The sequence below is a fragment of the Pleurodeles waltl genome, chromosome 7 (genome assembly GCF_031143425.1).
Source record: "Pleurodeles waltl isolate 20211129_DDA chromosome 7, aPleWal1.hap1.20221129, whole genome shotgun sequence".
Classification (NCBI taxonomy): domain Eukaryota; kingdom Metazoa; phylum Chordata; class Amphibia; order Caudata; family Salamandridae; genus Pleurodeles; species Pleurodeles waltl.
This window is the reverse complement of record NC_090446.1, coordinates 970,881,113-970,893,930: the sequence shown is the minus strand read 5'-3', so window position 1 is coordinate 970,893,930 and position 12,818 is coordinate 970,881,113. Positions and strand designations below refer to the sequence as shown.

At 43.5% G+C, this 12,818-nt stretch overlaps 1 protein-coding gene across 3 annotated transcripts in view; it reads right to left on the bottom strand.

Moving 5' to 3' along the window:
* The window catches only part of RPTOR (regulatory associated protein of MTOR complex 1), a 1,432,785-nt gene that overhangs the window by 1,124,495 nt on the left and 295,472 nt on the right, over positions 1–12,818 (bottom strand). The window lies entirely within an intron of this gene.

Genomic DNA, 12,818 nt, shown 5'->3' with positions numbered 1-12,818 from the left:
AATCTTCTGCCATGACGTGACAGGTCCCGGATTACTGGGCAAATTTGCAGCCTCTTGAGTCGGTCATGCTAATCCTTGACGATGCTCATATCCCTTTTTAGTATGGATGGTCAAGACCAGAGATAATTTAGATCAGGATGCACAGGCTGATATTTGTTCCAGCTTAGTTTTAGCTGGAAGGGACAAGGCAGCATCCATGGTCAATGTCCATGAAACACTCTTCAGATCCACACAAGGCTTCAGGTCAATGTCTTTGATGTACTGTCCGTAAAGTGCCAGTAGTTACCGAAGGTAGTGGCCTTGGGCAGGAGTCAAGTTTTCAATCAATCAGAAGGCTGGTTTGACATTTTAGGTCTCCACTCAGTCGGCGAAAGAGGCATTTTCAAAGCTCTCTTTCCTGGGCACACTTTCTTGGACTGGTATTCCTTGGAAGTGTATTTCAATCCCCAACCCAGAAACCACCAAAACAGCCCTTTATATGGGGGGGTCCTGGATCGTGTCAACAGGTTTTCTAGTCGGGGAGTGACAACATCAGATACATGCACTCTAAGTATTTGGTGTTGTCAATATAATAATGCAGGCCTACTATAATACCTGGGAGGGGAACAAAACATGATTATGATGGTCTTCACACAGAACTCGCCCAGAGGAGTACAATAAAAAGGGCTGCGATGGCATGCGCTAATCTGCTAGTTTGCCCACTAGCATTATTTCCTCTAGACTAGTGCGCTGACAATGTGTGACCTATCTTCCCTATCGCACAAGAATTCTAGAATTGTAGTGCATTTTTTAGGATACATTTTCGGGGGAGAGACGACGGCTGAAATTGTTGCAACATACGTCATCTGATTTAGGTCCTCAACTCTCTCGCCTACAAGATGTCGTAATGTCAGAAGGCAGACATACCTCAAGAGGTCTCAAACCTGACCGATGTCAGATAAAATGTTGGGGGCAGATGAGACGAGGCTTGATCTGACACGCCGATAACTTTACTTATTTGATGCTGAAGCGTAAATGTCTGGGTGCAGATATAGCTTAAATAAGGGTCTAACCACAGGCTTCAATTCCTCCGCTGAGCCGTCCCCTGAGCGGCCCGCGAGAGCACTCAAGACCTACCCCCCTCCTCGCTCCCCGCCCAAAGCCACGGTCTGGATATGTAAGTATCCACATCAAAGGATCTGATGAATTCAATAATGTTCACATTGTTTTATTGCGCCTGATACCGCGGCTTCTCTTTATTACTGCAGAAAAACTCAGGAGTCCCGTGGAGAGCAATAAAGGCGGACGTGGCCGGCCTAGCAATGCTGCGCTGCCCGGTGAAGCACAACCACAGAGTGAGCCAGGAGCCCCCGCGGGGGGGGGGGGGGGGGGGGGGCTACTCGGACACCTACTCAGCCAAACCAGGCCACGCGCGCCGAAGCAACACCTGAATGCACGCCGGGCCCTCGCCCGGAGCAAGGACGCCCGGGGCGGCGGGCACAGCGCCCAGGCACATCAAACCGAGCGGCCCCGGTAAAACCCTCGGCCCTCCTCTTCATCACAGCCGTGCTGCGATAACGGCAGGTAGAGAAGTAAGAACCCGAGCGTCCCACGGCACACCCAGCCGGTAGCACGCGCGGGCACCGCCGACAGACCTAACCCCCCTCACCAGCCCCACGGAGCAATGCAGCTCAGCTGCCGACACGCTCCCGGTTAAAGAAAAATCACCCGCGCCCCCTTTAAATACCACTGTATAGTAATACCGAAAGGAGAGGCGTCTTCTCCGCATATACTCGGCTCTCAGGCTTGTAACACCCTTCGGTTTTTGTAATACATGACCTTTTTTTATTATCCTTGGCTTTACTGCGACATCAAATGACTATGTCGATAACAATTTGCTGTTTTCTTTATGGGTTTCATTTTATTTGTAAATCTTCTATTCGCTTTAACACTTCTCGCGCCCGCCGTGATTCCAAGGCGCAGGACTGACTTCCCGATGCGCGCTCGATGACCAGGGCACCCCCAGGGCCGCCCTCGATTAAACAGCTGAAACTTAGACTGGAGAGTCAGGCGCGCTCTAAAAACCTCTCACCAGGTGCCCATGTGGCTTCGGCACATTTATTTAAAAAAAGTGTATGGGTTGCTCCAAATTAACTCTGATGCGGAAAACCGAAGAATAAAGAAAAAGTCCAGCAGTGTGGAAAAAAAAAACCGAGAGCTTAATTTTGTTTCTTCTTCCCAACTAAACTTTCGTCTTTAATCTTTCTATTCAGAAGTCATCAGCAAGATCTCGAAGTCGACATGTCTTTAATGTGTAACGCAACTTTGATGCACACCCACAGTACGGTTGAAAAAAGTTAAAAACATTTGTATTGGTGAAAAGTCGTGTAAAAGAACTGCCTTCTTTGGCGTGCCTATCCATGTAAATGAGACGGCGAAATAGTGAGTATCTGTGAGATACAGCAGATTTGAGAAAGATGTGAAGAGACGACCGTGTAAAGGACATTTGGGTGAAGAGAGTAGAAGCAAGAGGCTATTAAGAAGGGCAAGCAAAAGAGGGGCTTGCAAATGAAATAAGAAATGGGATGAAATTAAAACCGGTGGGGTGGGGAGAGGATGTGATGTGTAAGAGAGGACAGTGAGGTGACTGTTAGGAGAGAGAGGTGGCTGTGTGAGCTTCCCAGCACTAGAGGATCTGAGACCAGAAAGAGCTATGCTACAACAAGTGATCCCTTGAAAAGCCATATTTTCAACAACGATCAGAACAGTACAAAAGAGTCGCACGGATGTAGTTTGTTAGGCTTTCCAAAATTTAGTTCACAAAAAAGCAAAGGACCGACCACTCTCCTTTGCCAATCTGAAGTTAGGAATGGTGTCCATGTTCGATTTAATACAAGCATTCCTACCATCAACTTTTGTGTGTTTGACATTATTAATACAAAGCAGTAAATGTAGCACCACTGGCTAGAGCGGCATGGTGCAGAAATATGTGCCTTCCACCAGGGTGGCAAAACTACTAGCTCTGGCCCTAGAGGGTGGACAGGGATAAAGAAACAAGTTCTAGGAAGAAGCACCAGAGAAAGTAGGAGGGATAGATGATTTAAGAGGGGGTGAGAAGAATGTGACAGTGTTTGTAAGAGGTTGGTGTGAGAAAACAGCGCAAGACAGGTGCAAATAGAGTAAGAGGGAGGTGAGGGTAAGGACATGGAAAGAGAAATGAAGATAATACAAGAGGAAGATGAGAAGAGAAAGCATTGAAAGCCAAGGAGATGAACACATGAGAGAGACAGAATAAGTAGATAAAGAAAGGATAGAAAAAAAGGGCCAGCTAATAAAGAGTGGAGGTCACAAGTAACAATGGAGGGCGTAAACAAATACAACAGAGAGGTATAATTCTTGCCATTTTATCTTTAAGTGGGCCTAGTGGGCACTTTCTATATTTCCTGCCCCAAGAAAGTAATTTCTCTATAGGTACAGTAAACATGCATATAAACAGCAGCAAGAATGCAGGACATGGCAACCGTAACAGTAGGATTCAGTGTGTCCCTCAGCAGGACTTAAAGTATATGACTCAAACATCACTGACAAGTGAATATAGGAGGTGTGTGAGAGAATGATAGCAAATATGGTGGTGTGGAAGGTCACAAGAGTGAAAATAGTGCAGCACTCACATAGTCACTCACTCATCCATCCATCAATCTATACCAAGGGCCACTGGAATTATACGTCAGGAAAGGGCCAAATGCGACAGGGTTGCATAAATTATGTGGCAAAAAAAGGCACACTATACTGCATAATGCTGCACATTTTGTAATAGTATTACTTCATTAGTTCAGCATTTTTATACTTGATAACACTCTGTGGACATAGGTTGCACCCCATTAGTACCAGTTTAACATCCAAACACAATAATATGCAACAGAAATGTGACCAGTCGCAGAATCGCAGAATTCTAGTGGCCCTGTCTATACCTTAACACATCGTCCTGGATTACCCACCTGCTACTCAGATCTGTGAGTAACCTACAAGCCACTAATTCCTTAACTGTACATGTCCCGAGATAGATGGAAGCTTTCACTACTGCTGCCATGCTTAATATCCTCTGCAAGGAAGCGTGCTCTGCAGCAGTTTTCTGTGACAGAGTGAATCAAGTGTTCCTCCTGCCGTGGTGCACCTCTTGGGCAAGGATGCAAGTCTTCACTGCAGCTAGCCGGTTTGCAGCTAGCCGGTTTGCACCCAACCTGTGATGGTGGAATGCACACTGATGTTGCTGAAGCTATTCCCGTTCTGTGAAAGAGGGAAGCTTGCACTGCTGTACTTGTGCATGCGAAAAAATAATGTTTCCTTTGCTGTTTCACCACCAGTACTCCTGGAGTACTTCACTCCTTTCTGTGAAGGAGAGCAATGTGCACTGTTGATGCTGCAGCCGAACCTCTTTGTGGGAATGAGACCTTGTTATGTATGTATGACATGCTCTTGCGCTGCTTATCATGCTACTGCCACACGCTCATTACCTATTCTTTGTGTTAGGGAACGATGCACTACAGCAGACCATGTTGTATCTGTGCCGTGTTTGCAGTGGAGTCGAGTATAAACCTTTTCACGATAAGAAACCTACGATTGGCATTTTTAATCCGTGGCTGAATGGATGATGGGAATGGAAGACTTAACACAAAAAATGTGAGCAAAGTTTGCTTTGGGTTTTGCATGTGTAACAAGTACAGTTTTCGAAAGGGAAACGACCACTTTAAACATTTTAAAATATAGCTACAGGTGGCTTCGTGACATCGGTAGTCACAACGATGAGCCCCAATAGCATGTTTTGTCTACAAGGTGGATTCATTAGAATAGTTCTAGTGCTTTGTACAGCTAAACGATACTATTGGTCTTTGTGTGGTATAACCGAGGGCCCACGCTCACACACAAGGCAATGGTTGCTCCTCATACTGAGCGCGAGTCCACGGTGGGCATTCATCGGTCTCGGTTTGCCTGCCTAGAGCTACGCTCGCTCAACAGGACATATTAAGTCATCATGACCAGCTGACAGACACAACACCCCTCCGATGCTCCCGGACACAAATTATACATTTTCCACAAGACAGTCCATACTATATAGTGTACAATTTAAGTGGGATTTTGGATATTTTCCTGACACTTCGGGTAGTTTTGGGCAGTGCTTTAAATCGGCCGGTACTGTCCGGTACTGAGTACCGGCACTTTTTTATTTTGAGAGGGAGAGTACCGGCACATCTCAAGAAAAACGTAATACTTTGAATTGGAGAGTACCGGCACTTCTCGGAAACAAGCAGGTACTATGGCACAGAGTACCTGCACTTTATTTTTTCCATTTCAAGCACTGGTTTGGGGGACAAAAATACGACGTCTGACATATCCTTACATGTAAGGGACTGGAGTGTCACCGAAGACATACCGCTGGCTGGCCAGGTAGTGGCGGGATCCACACTCATGCAGCTAGCACTGCTGTAGGAAGTCGGCGTTCCACAAGTCAGTCTACAGATGGACGTGTAGACCCTGTCCGCCCTTACTCGTTCCCGAGACAGACGGCTGGCAGCCCCATCCATCAGGAAAGCATGCGCCCGGGAGATCTGGCGTCACTACAGTTGTGATGAGGAGTGAGTTTTGCTGGATGAACCCCTACTGCTACTGGTCAACCACAACCATTACACGGGGCTGGAACTGCCGGCAATAAGCGGAAAGCCAGGGGCAAAGCCCCTGGGGAGGGGCAGGTGGAGGCTAGCAGTGTGAGTGACTTATCCAACACAAACTGGGACATATGCTGTGATCCGAGAGTCAATAGATTCCATCCACGAACTTACAGAGGACCTATTCCCATCTTGAACATTAGCTGGGGAGAGGAGCACGCCATTTGCACATGAGACTGACCTGTGACTTGCAGAGCTCCAGGGTCCTCGGCCGTGCTTATTTCATTTGAGAAAAAGGCCACATCCTGAGCCACGTAAGACACATTCATTTCTGTCATGTCACAAATGTTAACTATGTTTTCTTGTCTAGTCCTTGTATTACAATTGCATGCTGTCCTCACTTCTCAAGAAGGATCAAAGCATAGACAACACTTCCAACCACACACCCCACACGGTGTAGAATGCTGCCCATGTGGAAAAGCGCTTCAGTGTCCCACACTGGGGTAAAAAGCGCTAATAAATATTAAAATTGTAATGCAATACTATAGCATCTTTGAGGGCCTCCTCCCATGTACCAGCAAAGACCTTCCGTCCTCCTGCAGCTGCGCCCTTCACCCCCCCTCCTCCCTTTGCAACAAAGTCACAAAATGTGCAAGCACAGCAAAAATCAGGGCTTTTAACTACAATTTTTGGAATAAAAAACGAGTTTAAATGAATGCCGGAAGGAATACTTTTTTAATTTAGCTGAGACTGCAGAGACATAATAAGAGCATTTACACACACTGGAAGCCAGGCTGCAGCAGCAAATGCAGACATATAGAAAGGACTGTTCTTAATGGACGTTTGCTCATGTAAAGGGAAGCGTACAAGAAGTTCACTCAGTGGGCTATTGGGCGCACTGCAGGGATCAGTTTGTAACCCTAAGACCACCTGATATCGCACTGGGAAATACACATCCTTTCCTATTTCAAGTGACACTATGTGTGTTTGAGTGCTTTGGGTACTGGAAGAACAGGTTACCTAGATTGAGTAATGCTCTTTCTGGGAGATACTCAATCTTACTTGCTTTTAGAATACCCACAGGCGCCAAAATGGATCCAGATTTTCAACACCATTGGTGGTGGACCCTGCTACTGCTTCTCACTGCAAGTGTCGGTTCAGACTGAAGCTAAACTTAACGTTTTTTTTTTTTTTAGAGATCTTGTTCTGGTGGTCACACCCAGGGCCCAAGTGCCATATAGTTGTTTCAATAAATAGATGTGAAGAAGAATGAATAAACTCTGGAAACTGCTCAGAAAAAAGAACAACAGCAAACAGTCCAAAGAGGAGGTAGCGAAGGGTATCTGCGGCACATGATCGCTCCACTTGAGAAGCTGGATGCAGTCCACAGAGACTGCTATGAGAAACAAGCATTGGCAAAGTCAACAGGTCTCGCCTATGTGAGAAATATTGGCTTAGTCAATGTCTTTTAGCCATGTTGTATAGTAGCACAGCGGCTGTTCAGTCTGGCTGTGTTGTAGCACTTGTTTTGTTTATCTGGCAGGAAGCGTGGAACAAGCAATGCAACACTGGAGAGTTTGAAGGATGCAGTAAGTAGCATAAGGCAGGAAGGGATTGCGAGAGAAGGGGAAAACAACATCGACTTGGAAACAGCAACAACAGGGGTTGGGGGGTCGGTGAGGAGGAAAGACGGCACACAAACGCCTGCACTCTTTTGGATTACTGCAAATAAAAGAAAAAAAAGTAGCTCCTAACGTGCGAGCAGTGAAAGAACATTGGGTGAGGTCGATTTAAATACCACTATACTGGGCTCTATAAATAATACAACCAAAAGGAAGCTAAGGTTTTATGTCAAGTCTGTTCCAAAATGTTGCAAACACAAGTGGTATGTCACACCAAGGACATAAACGGATATTCCAGTCATAGGGACTGCCCATCTTCCCATGTGGAAAGCACATTTTAAGGTTATGATGGATCAAGTCAAAATTATTTAAGATCTAGGTTTTTGTTACCATAGAAATAACCAATTACATACAATGTATTTAAAAGCAGCTTTAAGGTCAGCTAAAAACAAACTGTTGAGAGTAAAAATGTTGAGGTGCTCAAGCTTTATTATAACAATAAAAAGTAGCAAATAACATTCTTCATAACCATGTTTATATTAAAGACCCCTTCCTAAAAATGGCAATATTTTTTGAAACCTTGAAGTGCTGACAAGGGTGCTTAACTTTAAAATTGTAAAGACGCCCATACTGCTCGCTGCTAGGAAGTAAATGCCTAATTCTGTCTACTTTTATTGTAATTGTACTGATATAGCGCTTACTACCCCTGACAAGGCATTGAAGCACTTTTCACTGGGTAGCACGCTCTCTGGAAACCTAATGTTATTGATTATAATTAGTTATCGAATAAATCTTGTGCTCTTGACATTTTTTTTATTTTGATGGAAGATGGAACTAATAGGACGTAGGTGTGGTCATCAGTAGGGGTATGTGAGTTCCTGCTGATTTTTGGTGGAATTAATAAATTAGCCAGAGGGGATGTAGGCGTATTACAAAGGAGTTTGTTGTGATTCTTAAAAAGAGGTGTGGTCAATCTGTAGAAATGACATAATAGTGATTAAGGTAAACACACATGTGACAGGGTATGCTGTGTTCTGAGAAAAAATGAGTGCAGGGATAGGAAGCATGAAAATGTCATTGAAGGAAATAAAGGAGGTGACAATTAGAAGTTTTAAGTCAAGGTCAGTTTTCATGCATTGTTTTAGGAAAACAGGAGTCTTTTACACATAGCAAGCAATCTGAGGATGCAACTCTGAAGAAAAAAAACAACACTATTTACATGTGTATAGTGTTCTACTCAATACCTTTGACAGTCACTAGATTAAAGTGAACAGAACCCATTGTCTAATTCACAGTCATTTGCATGTATAGGTTCAACTTAACTGTGAAAATGGCTTGAGTTACAAATGTGGAATATGAATTTGATCTTATACCTCAATTTACACACACACATAATATAATACCTGTGTTAGGTAACATTAAGTTGGAGTAAATCTGCTCTCATGGTTGTGGAGTGTGCATTCCATGATGGGGATTCTAGAGAGTTTGTGCACACTGACGAATGTATGAATTGGTAACTATTCACAAACATTCTCAGCCTAGAAAAGTTTAGAGACTTACTGTTGTTACAGACAGGAGTAAATCATTTTTCAGTCACACAATGAGGGGAAACATCCCTAAAATTTGTGGAGTTGTAGGAGATGCAGCTTCTCCACCAGGAAAAACATTTTCTAGGTGGAAAATGGGGAAAAAGATTATAAAAGGTAAATATCGTAGCAATCAATTTTTTCTCATATGTAATTGTTTTCAAATGAGTAGTTAAGTATGTGTGGCTGCTTACAATTGGGAGTACTTCTGAAAAGTTGTGACTGTTGAAGGCTCCCAGGATTACTTTTGGAATTCTTAGAGAATTCAAAAATCAGAATAAAAATATCTTCCCCTTAATGTAGGAATAAACTTAAGACTGTAGGTTTTCTTAGTGAATGTGGCCCCTTGTGTCAGAAAAACAAAACACACACACAAGCGTAGAACATTGATGGAGGAGCCCTGACTCCAGGCTGGGTGGCAGCCCAATGCCCCCTCCTCCCTGTGAATATTTATGTTACTGTTTTGCTTCTGCAATTCTAACAAGTCATTTAAAATAAAGCCAGTAATTTCTGCTCAGACAGTCTTTGCTTCTGTCCACAGAAGTTTGGCCTCATTTGCTTAGTGAATGTCTTTGCATTCTGAAACAGTCATATGCGGTTCGGGCAGCAAGCCACGACCGCTTCATAGCATCTTTGGGCTGGGTAACTTTTCACTTCATAATTCGTATGGGCCTAAAGTACTCTTTTTAAAAATATTTTGAACACTGGATTATTCTACTTACTCGAAATGATTGCGCTGGGCCTCTGTCGTCATTCTACTCGCTCAGAGAGGAGAGACGTCGGTGACCTAAAAAGCTGATTGAGTGAGTGACCTATTTATAGAACACGTGGTGAACAGGAAGTAGTTGAACAACAGCTTTTTTATTTCATTTTTATGATGCAGTTCCTATGCGCTGTATGTATATTATAGGTATACACTGAGGTTATTAAAACACTTCATTGCATGTCATTATAGAACATGCATGTCCATTGAAGGAGTTGGAAGGAAAGATCCATGCCAGGCTTGCAGGATAACCACTGTGTAAACAAGATCCATATAAATTATTTCTACGTAATTTTTTTACGTGGGTATCAAGAAACTCGGGCATGGCTCTCGACCTACCTTGGATTCGAAAGAAAAACATACAATTGAATCCTTTTTATAGTGTGAAAAAATGCTAATGAACCAGCCCTGTAGGAGCCTCACTGGACAGGGTAAAAAACAACAACAACAAAAAAAAAAAACACTATTGTCCAAACCCAGTTTTTCCGCTCTACTCTGAGTGGTCCAGATGGCAAGGCCAAGACTTCAAATTTTGAGTAGCCAATTCCACAGAGATAATTCTCACTTCAAAACCATCAGCCAGTGCACAAATGTATGCACTGAAAAGGTACCGTCAAGGCCCAGAAGATTTAGTTACACATATGTGTTGTACACAGTCCAGAGAAAAGAGCTGCCATGAGGCTATTAGCCAAAGGCAGTGCTTTAAATGAATACAGACTACTAGCCCTTCTGTATTTCCATTTAAAACACTGACCCAAGGTCACAGATGTCGCACCCCTGGAACCTCTCCTGTCAGCCCATCTACCACTGATACTCTGTTTCACAAATCTGCACACATTTGGAGCTTGCTGTTCAGTTAAGCTGTCTCTTCGTATCTTCGTCTTTGTATACAGTCAATGTTTTTAAAAGTTAGGCTGGTACTGCCAATGTAAACAAATAATTCCTTTATAAGTTTAACACACAGAAATATATGGCTGCCCCCTTTTCTTTGCTGCTAACTCTTTTGCCCCCTCATTCTCCGTGTTAAATGCCACAAAGATGCCTCTTTGTGGCTTGTTTGGTGCTATAAAAGTTTAGGTACACACACTAGAAAGGGTTGCATCTCTATGGTATCACATCCAGTCTGTAGGAATGAGGCAAAAACACTTCCAAGATGGCAGCCTCGTTGTGTCCTCTCTCCTGCGGCGACAAGCCTAGGAGGATTGCTGTGGCACCTGGTATACATCCACTACACTAAAAATTAAAACACATAGGAAAAATATATGGTCATTTACAATACCAATAGTTCTAAGGCTCACAAATGCAAGACCTATTGCATTACAAATGTTTGTTTACATTTATAAACAATAAAGTACATGAAGGCTCTGAAGCCTGAGTAAAGGAGTACTGCAACACAGACATGAATTCCTGCAGCTTCTGACTCTGGTACTCTACAGCTACAGATATTTATTAATCACTTAATCACTAGAGCTACTGGTGGCTGCCAATAGGTCACACTGCCAAACTGCATTTTCACTTTGGATTCTGACAGCATTCCTTCCAAGTTGAATAAAGTCAAAGCCTGCTTCCAAACTCGACGAAGGGCGAGAGGGAAGGAGTAGACAGACACTGTACTCTGAAGAGTGCCTCAACAAAAAAAACAAAAAATAGCTCCAAAAATAGCAAGCACTGGAAGGACACAAGTACTTAGGGCCTGTCCCAATTGAGAGCGATGATGTCAACCATTGTAAGTAATGGGAGGTCTCTAAGCCCACTGGTATTAAACAAAAAGTCTCTAAGAGGCAGCACATGCTCTGTCTATGTGAGACCAAAAAAACCACAGGCGAGGGTGCCCACTCAGGTGGGAAGAGTGTGTGAAATATTTAGAACAGGCCGTCAAAAATGATGTACTAACAACTTTGAGAAACCGATTTAATTCTGCAATGATGTAACAGGGTACCAAAAGCCTGAGAAGGCAAGCAGCAAGTATGAGTTCTTGACTGATAAGCAAGCCTCTTGTTTGTGTGCCCTCACTGCTGGGCATTATGTGTTCTGGACCCTCAGGGTACACTTGATGCATACACTGCTGCTTTGGACCCCTGGTTCAGGCCTACAGGAAAATCATGCCCTGTGGTCACCACATCTACTAGGTGTTGTGAAGATGTAAGTAACCAATCATCACCAGCTCTTGAAGATAGGGGGAACAGGAAGACGGAATTAATACAAAGCTTTTTTCGCAGAATGCAGGAGCCGAAAGCAAAACATTTTAAGCAAGTTTCAGAACAGTGAAGAGGAAACTACCTCTTGCATGGTCTAATGAACACTTGACAGTTACCGGAAACAAGTCAATGTACCATGTACGCCACAGAAAGAGAAAATATCTTCAACACCAATGAGTGGTATTAATACACGCCCTCCTCTCCCATGCCTCTTTGAAGACAAACATGCAAGAAGCAGCAGCCACCGCCCATCAGAATACTCAAACCAAGGCTTATTAGGCATTAGCAAAGACTATAGTGCCCACCCTCTGGTCGCAATAGACTTTGCTGATGCTATTTAGCATTTAAAATGGTTAAACCAAGGCCATGCAGCACTGGCCCATAAAAACTAAAATGTTAAAAAAAAAAAAAAGCATGATGATCTGTCCAGGGACAAGGGCCATGATGCATAACCATTCAAGTCATGACACTAATGAAGCCCAGAATGGTGATGTATGACTGGACTGCATGCATGTATGGCATGGTGCAACCCTATTTTGTTTTTTAATTTACCATTCCACAATGGTGAATGTCAATCTTGAAGGGGGAGGCAAAGTGACAGGCAAAACAAGGTATGTGTGTGCAACAGCACATTTTGAAAATGAAGTTGCATTTGTCGAACTCTCCAAAAAATGAAAAGCTAAATATTTCTTTTATAAAAGCAGCAAGAGGAAGGGGTGGGAAAGTAATGGTTGTGCAGGCTACAGAGTGGCGAGGAGCAGTAAATAAAAAACAAAACAAAAATTAAAAATGAAAGTCATGACAAGGAACAGCACTAGTGACGAAGGTAAAAGTGTTCGTGAAAGAAAACACTGGCACAACGGGCAAGCTTGAGGTGGAGGGCAACATGGAGAGAGCAGGGATGTGAGGGGGACTGCAGAACAAGGGGGAGTAATAAAAAAAAAACACACATACTCTTTCCAAAGAAGAAACTAGTTTCCTGAATGTGAGCAGTATAAGGATACAAG